The sequence below is a fragment of the Aquarana catesbeiana genome, linkage group LG05 (assembly GCF_042186555.1).
Source record: "Aquarana catesbeiana isolate 2022-GZ linkage group LG05, ASM4218655v1, whole genome shotgun sequence".
In the NCBI taxonomy this organism is placed as follows: domain Eukaryota; kingdom Metazoa; phylum Chordata; class Amphibia; order Anura; family Ranidae; genus Aquarana; species Aquarana catesbeiana.
The window spans coordinates 112,207,786-112,222,993 of NC_133328.1; the positions used below are offsets into that span (position 1 = coordinate 112,207,786).

The following is a 15,208-nucleotide window of genomic DNA, read 5'->3' on the forward strand; positions in this document are numbered from 1 at the left end:
CCTTCTTGATGCCTTGGCTGAGATAAAAAGGGTCATTTCTTTGGTTAGTCAATTCAGTTCAGATAAAGAAAATCCACTTATTTAACCCAGAAATTTATGTGAACTCCACAGACCTTCATAAATCATCGCTCCAAGGAACAGTGTATACCCAGGACACACGGCCCTACCATCCATTACTAAGTGACCTAATAAAGGCTATGTTTATAATAAGTGCCATTGCCGGTAATACATGAAGATCTAATGGGAGCAGGGGTCACAGAGCCTGTAAACAGACCCATGTTCCTTGGGGGATATAAGCTCCCCATGTGAGCCGCTTCTTACCAACCACCGAAAGGGGCATAGTCATGAGATGAGCACCATCGGAGTGATTTTACCCACATCATGAGAAGACTGCTAGTCCAGAGGAATTATTTGACCTGTGTAGGCATATCCTACACTCCAATCTCTTGGGAAATATTAATGGCCCTTTTGGGTTCCAGTTGTTGGCCACACAAGGTACTCCTTAATTGTACAATCTGTGCATGGTCTCCTTTAGATTTTGTATGAGGGCCTACCTAAACAATGTATTCCTTTTAAGCTATATAATTCAGATTGATTCTTGAACTATGTGGGAATTCAAAAGAAGACTGCATAAATAGACCTTGCGATATATGGCCAGTTTTATATCTATGATAACTTTATAGGGTAACTTTAAGGCTTGGTTCACACTCCTGCAACTTAGGATCCGACTTGTGAGACCCAAACTCACAGGACATGTGAAATGCCATTTCTTTCTATGAGAGCCGTTCCATTTGACACTATTGAAGTTGCTGTCACTACAGAAAAGATTCCTGCAATACTACAAAGTCGCACTGAAAGTCAGCTAGTGTTAAGTCTACAAAAAACAAAGTGTATACAGTTGGTACACAAGCCATGTTGTCATTTAATGTTATTATAATTACCTTTTCTTTTAAATCTGCAACTGCTGTAATTCTCTGTAAAATTTGATGCAATATGTCAAGCTTTGGTGTTCAGATATCTCCCAGAAATGTAATTTCCTACTTGTTTGATTGGTTCACTGATTTTCCCAGAAGTCTGCTCGTAGGGCTCTTTCATATTTGCAGTGCAAGTGCTCTCTGAAAAGCAATCTGTGATTTAACCTTGTAATGCTGCACTACTGCATCGCAATCACATGCACTATATGCAATTTTGGGGCGTTAAAAATGCGGAGGCCACGAAGCAAAGCATTGTTGCCACAACATGTGTACAGCCCATCCAGCTGAAATGTGTTTGGATGGGATGGGGGTGGGAAAAACTGCACCTCAGCCATTCATTTGAAAGAGCCCTAACATGCAAGTCAACTTTTAGGCCTCATGTACACTGGACGTTTTTGCAGCTGCTTCTAGAGGTGTCTGACATTATTTTCCTGCCTTTAAACTCCCCTGTATGTTAGCCTATGTGTCCATACAGATATAAGCCTTTAGCAGCGTTTAATGACAGGGGCTTTTAGAGGCAGGAAAAAAGAAAAACACAGCCACCGTGTCCAGGATTAGCTGTGTTTTGGCAGAAAAAAAAAACGGTTGTTGCTTTAAATTGCATGTAAATGTGTCAAAATGAGTGTTTAGCACTTGAGTGCTATTTCATTTCAATGGCCAAAATTAATTATTGTTCTGGCCAATGAGATTAATGAATTAACCACCAGCCAACCAGCGCACGCCAATGTATGTCAGCACAATGGCACGGCTGGGCAAATGGGCGTACAGGTACGTCCCCTTTAATCACTGCGGGCGTGCGCGCTCACCCGCGTACTCTGTGACCGTGCCCGCAAGGCCTGTGGACTCGATGTCCGCAGGGGGCCCGCGATCGTGTCACGGAGCAGAAGAACGGGGAGATGCCTTTGTAAACAAGGCATTTCCCCGTTCTGACTAGTGACATGACATGGATCTACTGCTCCCTGTGATCGGGAAAAGTGATGGCTGCCATGTCAGTGGTAGCCCATCCCCCCCACAGTTAAAACACCTCCCTAGGACACACTTAACCCCTTGATCGCTCCCTAGTGTTTAACCCCTGCCCTTCCAGTGTCATTTACACAGTAATCAGTGCATTTTTATAGCACTGATCGCTGTATAAATGACAGTGATCCCAAAATGGTGTCAAAAGTGTCTGATGTGTCCGCCATAATGTTGCAGTCACGATAAAAATCGCAAATCGCCACCATTACTAATAAAAAAAAAAATATAATAAAAATGCCATAAATCTATCCCCTATTTTGTAGATGCTATAACTTTTGCGCAAACCAATCAATATACGCTTATTGCAAATTTTTTTAACCAAAAATATGTAGAAAAATACATATCGGCCTAAACTGAGAAATAAATCTTTTTTTTATATATTTTGGGGAGATATTTACTATAGCAAAAAGTAAAAAATATTGCTTTTTTTTCAAAATTGTCCCTCTTTTTTTGTTTATAGCGCAAAAAATAAAAACCGCAGAGGTGATCAAATAAAAAAAATTTAAAAAAAAAAAAAAAAATGTAAAAATTTTGTTTGGGTGCAATGTCGCACCACCACGCAATTGTCAGTAAAAGCGACGCAGTGCCGCATCACAAAAAGTGCAGGAATGGGGTAAAGTGGTTAATACCCAAGCACTTGACGCCTGTAAATGTGCCTAAACACACCTTAACACGTTACAGACTTTTACAAACGTCAGGCATTTTTTTTCGCCAAAATGCTGCTGCCGGGAGGAAAGGCTTTTAGGAGAGTGTGCAAAACGTCCTCTGTGCATGAGGCCTTAGGCAATAGGAATAGGAATTCCAATTTTGGTAAAATTCTCCCAAAGGGTTAAATACTTCTATAGGAATGCAGACACTGCAGCTTTTCTCATTAGAACACTAAGGGCTGATCCACACCAGATGCAGTCCACTGCATTTTTAATCTGCTTTAGGAATGCATGCACAGTGTTTTCCTTGTACTTCAATGCCCCTAGTTCACAATGGTGAGGTCAGTTCCAGTGCAGTTAACAAAAGTAGAGCCTGCTGCATTTTTTTCTGCATGGAATGCATCTGGAACACAACAAAACACATGTAAATGGACCAGAATACATGTAAATGCACCAAAAATGCACATTGTCCTGATATTTTTCAAGTATCAGAATAAAAAAAATAGGAAAAACAATGCACAGAGATGCAATAAAAATAGAAAGAAATTTGCACGATTTCCCCATCAACACACATAGAGCTGACAGGGGAATCCTTCCTTCCAAGCTATTGTCTGCAGGGATTTTTTATAGCAGCTGTAGCAGTCGCTAATGATAATCACAAGAGAATCCGGCAGGCTGGTTGTACCCAAGGTGACCAATCGATTTGGTACATTCAGCCTGCCCATTAACGGTTCGAATCTTGGCCGGTTCAGCAGGAACTGGCTGAGATTTGAACCATGTATGGCTGGCCTAAGAGCACACAAGCTGATTATAATGAACCAGACCCTCCTATGTAGATTTAGTCTGCAAAAGGCCATGGTGACACAAATAGCTATTTCTTCATAGCAAAAAAAAGGTAGAGCTCTGCTACACAGTTTGTTAACATCCCTGCAATGCACACTGATCACCCAGAGGGGACTGCTTTTTTCTCCACAAAAGTGGAGTTACTCTTTAAAGTGGTTATAAAGCCTAAAATATTTTTTTCCTTAAAGTGGTTGTATACCCCGCTTTGTGATTTTTACCTACAGGTAAGCCTATAATAAGGCTTACCTGTAGGTGAAATTAATATCTCTTAATCACTTAAGCCCCGGAAGGATTTGCCCCCTTAATGACCAGGCCATTTTTTGCAATACGGCACTGCGTTGCTTTAACTGACAATTGCACAGTCGTGCGACGCTGTACCCAGACAAAATAGATGTCCTTTCCCACAAATAGATCTTTCTTTTGGTGGTATTTGATCACCTCTGCGGTTTTTATTTTTTGCGCTATAAACAAAGAAAGAGCGACAATTTTGGAAAAAAAAATAATATTTTTTTAGTTTTTGCTATTAAAAATATCCTCCAAAAAATATTAAAAAAAAAAACAAATCTCTTCCTCAGTTTAGACCAATATGTATTCTTCTACATATTTTTGGTAAAAAAAAAAAAAAAAATGTTATAGCGTCTACAAAATAGGGGATATATTTATGGCATTTTTATTATAAAATATTTTTTACTAGTAATGGCGGTGATCTGCGAATTTTATTGGGACTGCGACATTGCGTTGGACAGATCGGACACGTTTGACATTTTTTTGAGACCAGTGACATTTATACAGCGATCAGAGCTAAAAATAGCCACTGATTAGTGTAGAAATGTCATTGTCAGGGAAGGGGTTGACACTAGGGGGTGATCTAGGGGTTAAATGTGTGTCCTAGGGAGTGATTCCAACTGTGGGGGAATGGGACTGCCTGAAGGAGGAGACAGATTCATTGTTCACACTTAGTATGAACAACAGAACTGTCTCCTCTCCCCTGACAGAACGGAGATCTGTGTTTACATTGACAGATCTCCGTTCTGTGTCTCTCAGGAGTGTTCGTGGGTGCCCAGAGGACATCGCGGCCGCCGAGCACGCGCATTGGCTCTGTCGTCACGTGCGCGACCCCCCCTAGTGGTCTTAAAACAGCCAATGTATAGCTATGCCAATTTGTCCAGGAGAGCCAACCTGCTGCAGTATAACTGCGGTGGCTGGTCATCTAGTGATTAAACGTACACCGTTTAGGAGATACTCACCCTGCATGCAGCCGCTGACGTCATGTGCTCTGAAGGTTCGGCGTTTCGTGCCGAAACTTCAGAGCTTCTTGCCGAAACCAAGGGCTCCTGCATGCATTCACGGGTATGATGTCATCGCAGCTCTGGCCACTCACAGTGCTGGAGCCTGCGAACCTGGAAGAAAGGCCGGGGGGAACATGTCAGCCCTCTCAGTGGTGACTGAGCGCCGCTGTGGGGGCTTCGTTCTAGGGCAAGTATTTCATAAATTGCTAGTATGCAATGCATACTAAGCGCATTATGCCATTGTCTTGCAGGTTTTTTTCACTTTGTTTTTTCCAGCGGTTTACTACCGCGTTAATGCATTCCCTGCATTAAGGTTAAGAATATTTAGGCATCAGTATCAACCTCCCCACCCCCCTTATACTGTCCTTATCCTCACTTGATCCAGCTCTCTGCCCGCCTGTAGTTGCTCTGTCTTGGTCTCTCACAGGCTTTGTTGAGGCAGCAGGAGCCATTGGCTCCCACTGCTGTCAGTCAAATCCTTTGAGGGATTTGAGGGATTGAAGGGAGAAGGGCTGAGCTATGATATCTGTGTCTATGGATGCAGGCAGCGCAGCTTGGGATCGAGCTCCCTATGGTGGCACCCTGAGAAGAGGTGATGGCAGAGGACCAAAGAAGAGGAGATTCAGGGGCCCCTCTGTGCAATTCCATTGCATTAAGCAGGTATAGCAGGTATAACATGTTTGCTATTTAAAAAAAAAATCCTTTACAGTTTTCACTTTAAATGTGTATTTTCTTGAAGCATATATAGATTATTTTTCCATCAGTCTTAAACAGAGCTATGTGCATAGCAAGCAAGACCACTCTTGAACACAATAGGAAATAATGACTACAACAAGGAACAGCAAGCAAGCGTCAAATAAAATGTAATAATACATGATTTTTGTAAGGCATCTATCCAAGGTAAAGACTCGGTGTTCATTTCAGAGTGTGTGGCTTTCATTAGAAATCATATAGTTATATCCAGATTAAACCTGCAGCATAGAAGTCCCCAAACAACACCACCCTGTCAACAAGTCAGATTGCAAATTACAGGCTGCGGAACGCTATACATAAAAACATGTATGCGCTGTGCATCTCCCCCACACAAATTGCATGCTAAGTACGTGACAAAAAACATATGTCATCATCTTGTCTTCTCACTCAGGCAGTCACTGCTAGGAGAGTATCAGATATTCATCAAGCCAGTGCAAGCAAAAAGCACAGGGACAGCCTCTACTTACGTGATTTGGGTGCATGCAAAACCGTGTATGATAATGCTGGGCTTAATCTTTCTAGGAAATTATATGACACAAAAATGACTCATGCTTGCATGGGCTGGATCCAAAGATCTCTGATTCTGTGGTTTAAAGAGATGCTCAAATTAGAAAACAAATATCTGTATTAAAGCTGTTACAATGGCCACAGTCTACCTGATGTGTTTTCCTGTCATTAGGTAGAAATGTGCCACCCATACAATATAGATGCTTTACTCTGAAGGCTGAGAACCTTATTCAGTAAATTCTGAATTACTGCTCTACAAGTCTTAAATCTGTCCCCTGACAAATATATGAACTGTTCCTAACCTTTCTGTCCATCCATAGATGAGTGAATCCATAGATTCAGGACCTGGCTGGAACTTCCATGCATGGATCCACAGGAGATACCAAATGGTCCAGCAAGTAAATGTGGAGGCCTAAGGCCACATGCACACTGGGGCTTTTGTAAACGCTTTTTTCCCAGCAGGAGAAAAGCAGCTTTGAAAACACACCTAGAGTATGTTTTTTAGGCATTTATTTATTTCATTATTATTATTAGGCATTTAGGGTGGAGCCCATTGTGAGACGTCAAACCGTTAGAGCAGGCTGGCGTAGACCGCCGCTCTGCTTGTTGCTTATTTGCTGATTTTCAGTTGCATTGATATAAGTGTGTAGTGTGCTGTTTTAAACAAATCCCTTGTTAAAACCTACTGCACTACAAGGCTTCTTCCCACACATGCTTTGAACCTATCTTTGAGCCCTTCCTTTGGATGTTGGTATAGCCATTGATACAGAGCCCACTTACATCAGGTTTCATCAGAAGGCCTTCTGAGATCTGGTGTCTCCCTTACATAATTTGTCCCCATCAGAGGGCCCCTTTACATTAGGTGTGCTCATCAGAGTGCCCCTTTACATCCCATGTTTTTCTCACACAGTTAAGAAGAGCATGAGAATCTGCTGCTGTTGAAAAGTGTGCTGTGATGAGTAAGGACTACTGCAACAGTGAAGGAGGACCATTCCCCCAAGGCTATACCATCCATCCAGTCCACTACTTATAAACAAACGTACAGACCAGACTCAGTTCCATAAGGCTCTGAGGAAGAGGAAAAATCCTCGAAATGCGCTAGTGATCACTTCATCTCACCATCCCATGAGACATGGGTTTTGTTTTATGACCTCTTAGGAGAATTATGTGATGTTATTCAAGTTACTAATTGTGAGTGCTCCCCCTACTTCTGTTTTTTAATAAAACTTTTCATCAAGGATAATGCTCCAGGCCACATGCCTTTTTTTTCTTTCTTTCCTTGCTCCTGCTCCTTTATATCAAGTGTCCCCATCAGAGTGCCCCTTTACATCAGGTGTCCCAATCAGAGTGCCCCCTTACATCAGGTGTCACCATCAGAATGTCCCCTTATATCAGGTGTTCCTATCAGAGTGCCCCCTTACATCAGGTATCCCCATCACATCAGGTGTCCCCTTAACATAAAATGTGCCCATCAGCATGTCCCTATTTTATGTTAAGGGGCACTCTGATGGGTACATTTATGTTAAGGGGCATGCTGATGGGCATGTTTTGTTGTGCCCATCAGAGTGACCCATAACATAAAATGTGCCCATCAGTGTGATCGTTAACATAAAATAAGAGGCATGCTGATGGGCACATTTTATGTTAAGGGGCACACTGTTGGCCATATTTTGTTAAGGGGCACTCTGATGGGCACATTTTATGTTAAGGGGCACTCTGATGGGCACAACAAAATGTGCCCATCAGTGTGGCCCTTAACAAAATGTGTCAATCAACATGCCCCTTAACAAAATGTGCCCCTTAATAAAATATGGCCATCAGTGTGCCCCTTAACAAAAAAGTGCCCCACATACCTTGAGGGCAGGAGTCTGCACATGTGGCAAGCTGACAGGTGAGGAAGCTGCAAGGTATCATACCTCTCAAGGAGTGAGAGGAGAGCCGGGAGCCACGAGCAGCAGAGGTGCACGTGACACGACGCCCCAACTCTCGGGCCAGCCGGGAGACAGAGCCGGGAGCAAGAGCCGCAGTTAGCAGCAGGGGGTGGGGTGCACAAAGGGACAAAAAATCAAAACAAATCTGTATTGTGTAGTTCATAGAATAAAGAACTGACATACTGGCGAAGACATGAAGGCTATCGCAGAAGTGCGCAGTTATCTCAAGCTGCATTTTATACCTACCAACAGTCCGTTTCAATATAGTGAAAGCCTGCTTTCAACTACTAAGAAATGACAGCGGGTGCAGGGGGGGGGGGGTTACAGGGGGAGAGGGGGCAGGAGCTGGAACATGTTACATGTTCCACCCTAAATACAAGTGGAGAATGTAATACGTTTCAAAGGAGAACTTAGACTTTAAAGTGTTACTAAACCAACAACAGTAAAATCAGTCTATATATGCAGTAAAGCATGCTTGTTATACACACTGTGGAACCTAAGGGGTTGATCCTCTACACTGTGTATAAAGGCTGTGTGATTCTGCCTCTCTGATCCTCCTCTTTAACTGACTCCTATCCATCTCCTGATAGAACAGAGCATTAGGAGTCAGGCTGCACATGCTCAGTTTGGTGTGTACTGCTAGAGAGTTTTTTGTTTTCTTAGGAGGGTACATGTGATCAGCACAGGGCCAATTAGCACTGTCCAGACAAAGGATCAGGGGAGAATGAAAACTCCTCCTACAAGCTTTAAGCAGCTACTGATACAAGTCAAAAGACTGCTATATACTGCTGATGAGAAAAGGTATTTAGCACCTAACCCAACCAGTTCACCTCTTATAATATTGCTTATGTTGTGCATTGTTAACCAACGATCTGTCAAATTTTATTACTAATAACTTACTATTATGTTTATGTGACTCTACATATTGTTCCTGTGATGAATAATCACTTTATGTTCCCACTTCTCTTTACAAAATAAAAAATAATAGTTAAAAAAAAAGAAAAGGTATTTAGCAGTTTATATTTACTAAAACTGTTGTATCTCTTACTCCGGTTGGCAGAGTAAATTTAATAAAAATTATTTTTCTCCCTTAATTTTTATATTTCTTTAGAAACTGCCCTCTCTTGATCCCAGCATTGTTTTTTAATAGACTGAAATCCATAGTCATCCTCTTCATTTGGCTATGTAGGGTGCCTAGACTGGCGATATCGGTGGGACAGGGTGGATTAGCTCTCCCCAACTTCCAACAATACTACTGGCCGGCCGTCCTACTGACAGTCTGCTGATGGTTCTCACAGCCCAAGGATAATCCAGCAGTGACCATGGAGGCAGCGATCCTGGGGTCATACGACACACTCAGCAATTTAGTGTTCCGTGGGGTTAGGGCCCACCCTGAGTTAACAACTTTGATGTGCACAACAATAACAGTCTGGCACCAGGCTAGGGCGGAATATCGTTCTCCAGAGACCCTCTCTCCCCACACACCTCTGTGGGGCAATCCCAATCTCCCTCATATGCGTAGTATACCCGATCCTCATGTATGGGCCTCTAGAGGCATAGTGGGGGCCTGAAGCACCTGGTGACAGAGGGTAGGTTGAATAAGTTTTCAGAGCTTAAGACAACTTTCCCAACTGGATGTTCTTTAGATTTTTGCAGGTGAGACATGCCTTTCAGCACCAATTCCCCGAGTTGGATCCAGTGGAGCAATTGTTGTCCACTGAAGTCCTGATAAGCCCCTTGTCTGCACTATATTTCCACCCCTCGGCATCCCTACCTTCTAAATTAACTAAGGCTTTCACGAAATGGAGGCAGGATATTCCATCACTCACTGATGAGGACTGGGAGAGCTGTGTTTCCTCATATATTTCCAATCTGATTTCTGTAAGAGAACGTTTTATACAACTAAAATTTTTACACAGGGCCTACTATACGCCAGGCAGACTGGCTGCTATCTACAGATCCTCATCCTGTCCTCGTTGTGGAGACTCGGAGGCCTCCTTTATACATATGACATGCCCCCTCTTGCGGAGATTCTGGTTTGAATGTGATCGGTTTGGGGGGATATTAATCAGGTTGCAGGGACACTTCCGCTAACTCCTGAGGTCATGCTGTTGAATATGATCGCTGACCCTACAGTGAGAAAATATACCAAACTGTTCATAATATATTCCACATACTATGCTCGCAGAGAGATTCTACTGAAGTGGAAGTCAGAAATGCCACCCACCATCACCACCTGGTGGACTACCCTGAATACTGTCTTACCCTTGTATAAAATAACGTATATCAACAGGAACTGTCCGAGTAAGTTTGACAAGATATGGTCCTCCTGGATAGATTCCTGGGGTTCTTTACAACAGCAGACATCTCCACCTAGCCCGGGGCCGGACCCTTAGTTTCATCTCCAATACTGGTCCGATTGTCGTCTGCCCCCCCCCCCCTTCTTATTCTCTCCTTCCGCCATCTTCATTTCCTCCCTGCCTGCCCCCCCCCCCCCACCCTCTCAGCAATACCCTGCTCCATCTCCCCTCCTTCTTCTCCCCCCCTTGGGGATCCTCTAATATTTATCCAAAACTCACTGGTCCGGGTGAGAGTCCTCTCCTGGTAAAGGTCTGATAATCTCTTTTTCTAATGACCCTGTTGAATACGATTGACTGGTGTTTCCCATACAGATATATGTAAATAATGTATACTATGGATATTTTTGCACCATCTTTTATTCTGAAATGTTTTGTGACACTGATATGTGAATATTGACATTGAATAAAGTTCTTACTTTGTAAAAAAATAAAACTGTTGCATCTCCATGTTCTGTGTACTGTGGAAGACTTGATATAGTGAATGCAGGGTCCTGGGTTTAGCAACGCTTTAAGTTCCACTTTAATGTGTATAGTCTAGGTAAAGTCCAAAGTCCGTCAATAAAAACTTACAAAGATTCTAGCCTATATGCATGCTATCCTAAAATATAGAAGTTGGACTTAAACCTATTGAAATTCAACCTGTGTATGGGATAAACTGTCTCCCCCATTACATCAGTATTAGCTCAGTTAAAGAAATGTTAGGGTGCGAAAGCCAAAGTTATATTGTAACAAGACAGATCTCACACAGTCATCCAAAATCATCAATGACCAAATCCAAGTGGATCAAGCTGCCCCAGCCAAAAACTTACAATGCAAAGCGCCAATTTTATGGAACGGGTGCAGACAACTTAATACGGTTCAGACAGCTACAACTATAGAATTGAGCTACTCAAAACACGTTTCAGCTTTCTGTTGCTATGATATGCTTCAACAAAGCATATCATAGCATCATCTAAACTGGCTCCAGTGTGCGACTATTATATTGTGGTGGTAGATTTTCATGATCTATGCATAAGGATTATTGGGGCAGTCTAATCTTACCATGTCTGTCTACTTGTGGGGAGGTGCAGCATGGTGTGGCAGAAGTAAACAGAGTCCAGTTGCAGATAACGATACTTGTATAAAGGTTACAACTCAGCAATTTTCAACGAGCCTGGGGAGAAGGCACCCAACCAGGAACACTCACAGAACACAACAGCGGTGTGTAACAGAGCAGGTTTCAGATGTGTCGTCAGAGTCTGTCTTGAGGCGCAGAATGCAGTCTGGCCAGTCTGTACCCAAATAGGGAGGTTTCCAAGAAGGATGGCATGACCCTATTCTTTCCCTACTTGTCTGGAACCTCTCCCTACCCCTAATCACTGTCCTTGACAGACAGCTGAACTTTCACTACACTACCCACATGCAAGATGCGTGCCAAGCCTGGGAACCAGGGCCTTAAATAGGCTCTGTCTGACTCAAGATAGCTGCCAGAGTTACATGGGGTGGCAGCATCCAATCAGAGAGCTTTCCCACTGACCCAGGAAACCATAGAGGAACCATGTTCCTCTTGACTTACCCTCCAACTGCAATGCGAGCGCCACCTGAAGTGGAGAAAATAGACTGCACCTCTCTACATACTTTTAAAAGTCTACCACCAGCCAACACCAGAACAAGAAATGGGGGGCGCAGTTGTCACAAAGGCACAAGAAGGCAAAAAAAAAATGGCATAAGTTCTAACCCTTCTCCGCTTTGCTAAAAATGTCTTTATATCTGTGTTCCTTTTGGAAAAGTAAATATCTATATGTTCCACACCTGTACCTCTTCTAGCATTTAAAAGATGGGTGTGCATTGTACAGCCGACAATGATAATGAGGTAAATTTACTGTAGATGTAGGAAGAGATAGTCTGGCTGCTGCACACCTCATAGGGCCCGAGTGGTTAGCAGGTAAAAGCAGCCTCAACATGTTTCGCCCTGCCCCTTGCATGATTAAGCCCTGGGGCGGGGCGAAAAATGCTGGTTTATGGCTTGGATGAATTGAGCTGAGGCTGCTTTTGCCTGCTAACCATGTGAGATGGGTTAGGTGCGCATCAGCCGGGCTAACTCTTCCTATTTCTACAGCATGCTTTGCGTCTGAAAAGAACCTTTCCCCAGCTTGCAGCCTCACTAGTAAGCAGCATCCAATTCACTGGACCTTGTTAGCCACTAAGCATTTATTGTGGATTTCAGTAAAACTTCAACTTCAGTTAAACATGAAACTTGACTTCTGTTTAGATACACTAACAAATTAAAGTTAAACTCCAGCTAACACTTTATAATCAGTTACAAAAAACATTTTTTATTTCTTTTGAAATAAAGGTTTTACATAAATAAAAAAATGCTGATCATTGCACGTATCCCTGTCAGTAATAATTGGTTTGTCTCAACCCTCTAACTTCTACATCTGCAGAACAACTTGTTCTATTCAAAAACAACAGACTTACTGGCCAGATCAACAGGTGAAATTAATGGAAAGAAAGCCTTAAAAGGAAACTAATGCAGCAATCACATCTAATAATTGGTAAGCTGCAATATAATAAATGTTTGCGTTTGGGTTTAATACTGTTTTAACCACTTGCTGACCACCCTATAGCAGTTTTACTGCTACAGGGCAGCATCTCTGCCATATGAATATGATCCTGCACCACCTTCTGCAGGGGGCGCACGTGTGCAGCCTGGTGGGCCACTTCTGCTGTGATTATTCGATCTGCGGGTGCCAGGCACTTGATGTCCTCCGTCATCTGCCGATTGTCGGTAAACCACACAGAATGGGGATCTGTCTATGTAAACAAGGCAGATCTCTGTTCTGACAGGGGGTAAGTAATGGATTTTATGTTCCTGCAAAGCAGGGACTAGAATCCATCTCTTCCCCTAGTAAAAGCAGCACATACAGTACACAAAACACTGGCTAGGCACACAGTTAACCCTTTGGTGGCCCTAGATGTTTAACTCATAGATATTGGGGGTTTTTTTCAAAATTGTTGGTCTTTTTTTTGTTTATAGCGCAAAAAATTAAAACCACAGAGGTGGTCAAATACCATCAAAAGAAATCTCTATTTGTGGGGGAAAAAATTACATCAATTTTTTTGGGGTACAGCGTTGCACGACCACGCAATTGTCAAAGTAACACAATGTCGTATCATAAAAATGGAGTAGGGTAATCTTCCAGAGGTTAAATGGTTAAAGCTTGATAACAGAAGTCCTATGGGGTTTTTTTGGTTTTTTTTAGAAAGGGGTGTATTTTTTCTAAAATTAAAATGTGGTTGATGTTACATTATTGTTTTAAATAAAAGAGGTTGTTTAATTGTAACGGTTTCTAGTGATTTCTATAAAATAATGTTTCTTGACAAGAGACCATAAATCTTAGTACAAATTTAGTTTTAAAATGGATTTTTATTAGCCACAGGCAGAGTGAGAGAATCTGGCTCAGTGTATTTAGAAACAAAAGGATGTTATCTATCTGCACAAGCGTGTCCTGAATCTCAATGGATATAATAGATTTTCACAAGCACTCGTTGACATATAAAATAATCAATAGCTTTTATTTATAATACAGGTCTGTGCGTCACTCCAGCATTGGTGCAAATAGGATACATCATAATAGAAACATCAGGCTAAATCTTGAAGTTTATTAATCACTGGAGTGTATTATGTCTGTGTATCAATTTTCATATGGAAGTGCTTTACAAATCTCAAATTTTTGGTTACTATCAGAGAAGATTTCCTGTTAACAGATAAGTAAGTTGACCAAACATACAAGACAGTTTAACAGAAGGTGACAGCAAAGAGAAGACATTATTAGTATGTCGCTGCTCTTTCATGCAGTACTGACATTGCAGCTGGTGGCAAGAACACTAAATCACACAGCAGGAGACAAGGTACCTGCCACACTTAGATGTGCCTGTAAGGCCGGCCCTACATGGTGCAAATTTGTTTCCTGCAAGAAATTCACACAATTATCCCACCAATACAGACAGTGCTGACAGGGGAATCCCTGCTGCCGAGCCATTGTCTGCTTCCGACAAGGGGGCAGGGGTGGACGGGGGAAGCCATTCCCGCCAGGAGAAGACAGTCATTATTGCTAACGGCTATAGCAGCCGCTAGCGATAATAGCAAGCATATCCGGCATCCGATCAATCAACTTGGTACATTCAGCCTGCCCATTAACCAGTGGCGGCTGATGCTCCATTTTTTGGGGGCTGGCAAACAAACCCCCCACCAGCCCCACTCGCCAGCCCCGCTCACCTGCCAGCCCCGCACTTAACCCATCCAGGTCCCGGGCAGCTTCGGCGGCTTTCCTGTCTTCCCCTCCCAGCCAATCCGGTCGCTTCTCCTCCCAGCCAATCTGGTCTCAGGACCCGCTTCTTGTTTTGATTGGCCAGGAGGAGAAGCAGGAAGACAATAGCGAATGTTAATTCGCTATTGTCACAAGTGGGTGGGCTCAGGGCTCTGCATCCCAAGCCCACCCAATTAGAGCCTCCAACTCTAAACACGTGCTTCACAGAAAAAAAAACCCGTAGAACTCTATGCATCCGGCGCCCCGTATGGAGATTAGTGGCTGGGCACATAGGGATTGGGAGGGGTGCGCGCCCGTTTGCCCCATATGGTCAGGCCACCGCTGCTATTAACTATTAGAATCTCGGTTGGTTCCTACTGAACTGGCCAAGATTCAAACCGTGTATGGCCGGCCTAACACTTTATACGGGTCGAAGATCAGGCGGCAATTTGGCCCATGTGTACGGCAGTCGGTCTGACAGAAGCCCGAAGGCCAGAGCACAGTAGCTCAACGGGGACTAACATCGCATAGCTCCTCCCAATCTCGCCAGTTTTTTTTTCCATTCAGCCCGCTGGGTTGAATGAAAAAAGCTATT

At 43.0% G+C, this 15,208-nt stretch overlaps 1 protein-coding gene across 8 annotated transcripts in view; it reads right to left on the minus strand.

Annotated features, from left to right (window-relative positions):
* HDAC9 (histone deacetylase 9) overlaps positions 1–15,208 on the minus strand; it is an 872,451-nt gene that overhangs the window by 416,174 nt on the left and 441,069 nt on the right. Inside the window, exon 1 of one of the 8 annotated variants that reach the window (XM_073630077.1) lies at positions 5,991–6,065. The exons of the other annotated variants lie outside the window; for them this stretch is intronic. The gene's annotated coding sequence lies outside the window, so the exon portion shown is untranslated. Of the gene's footprint in view, positions 1–5,990; positions 6,066–15,208 lie in introns of those variants that run through there. 8 annotated transcript variants of the gene reach the window in all.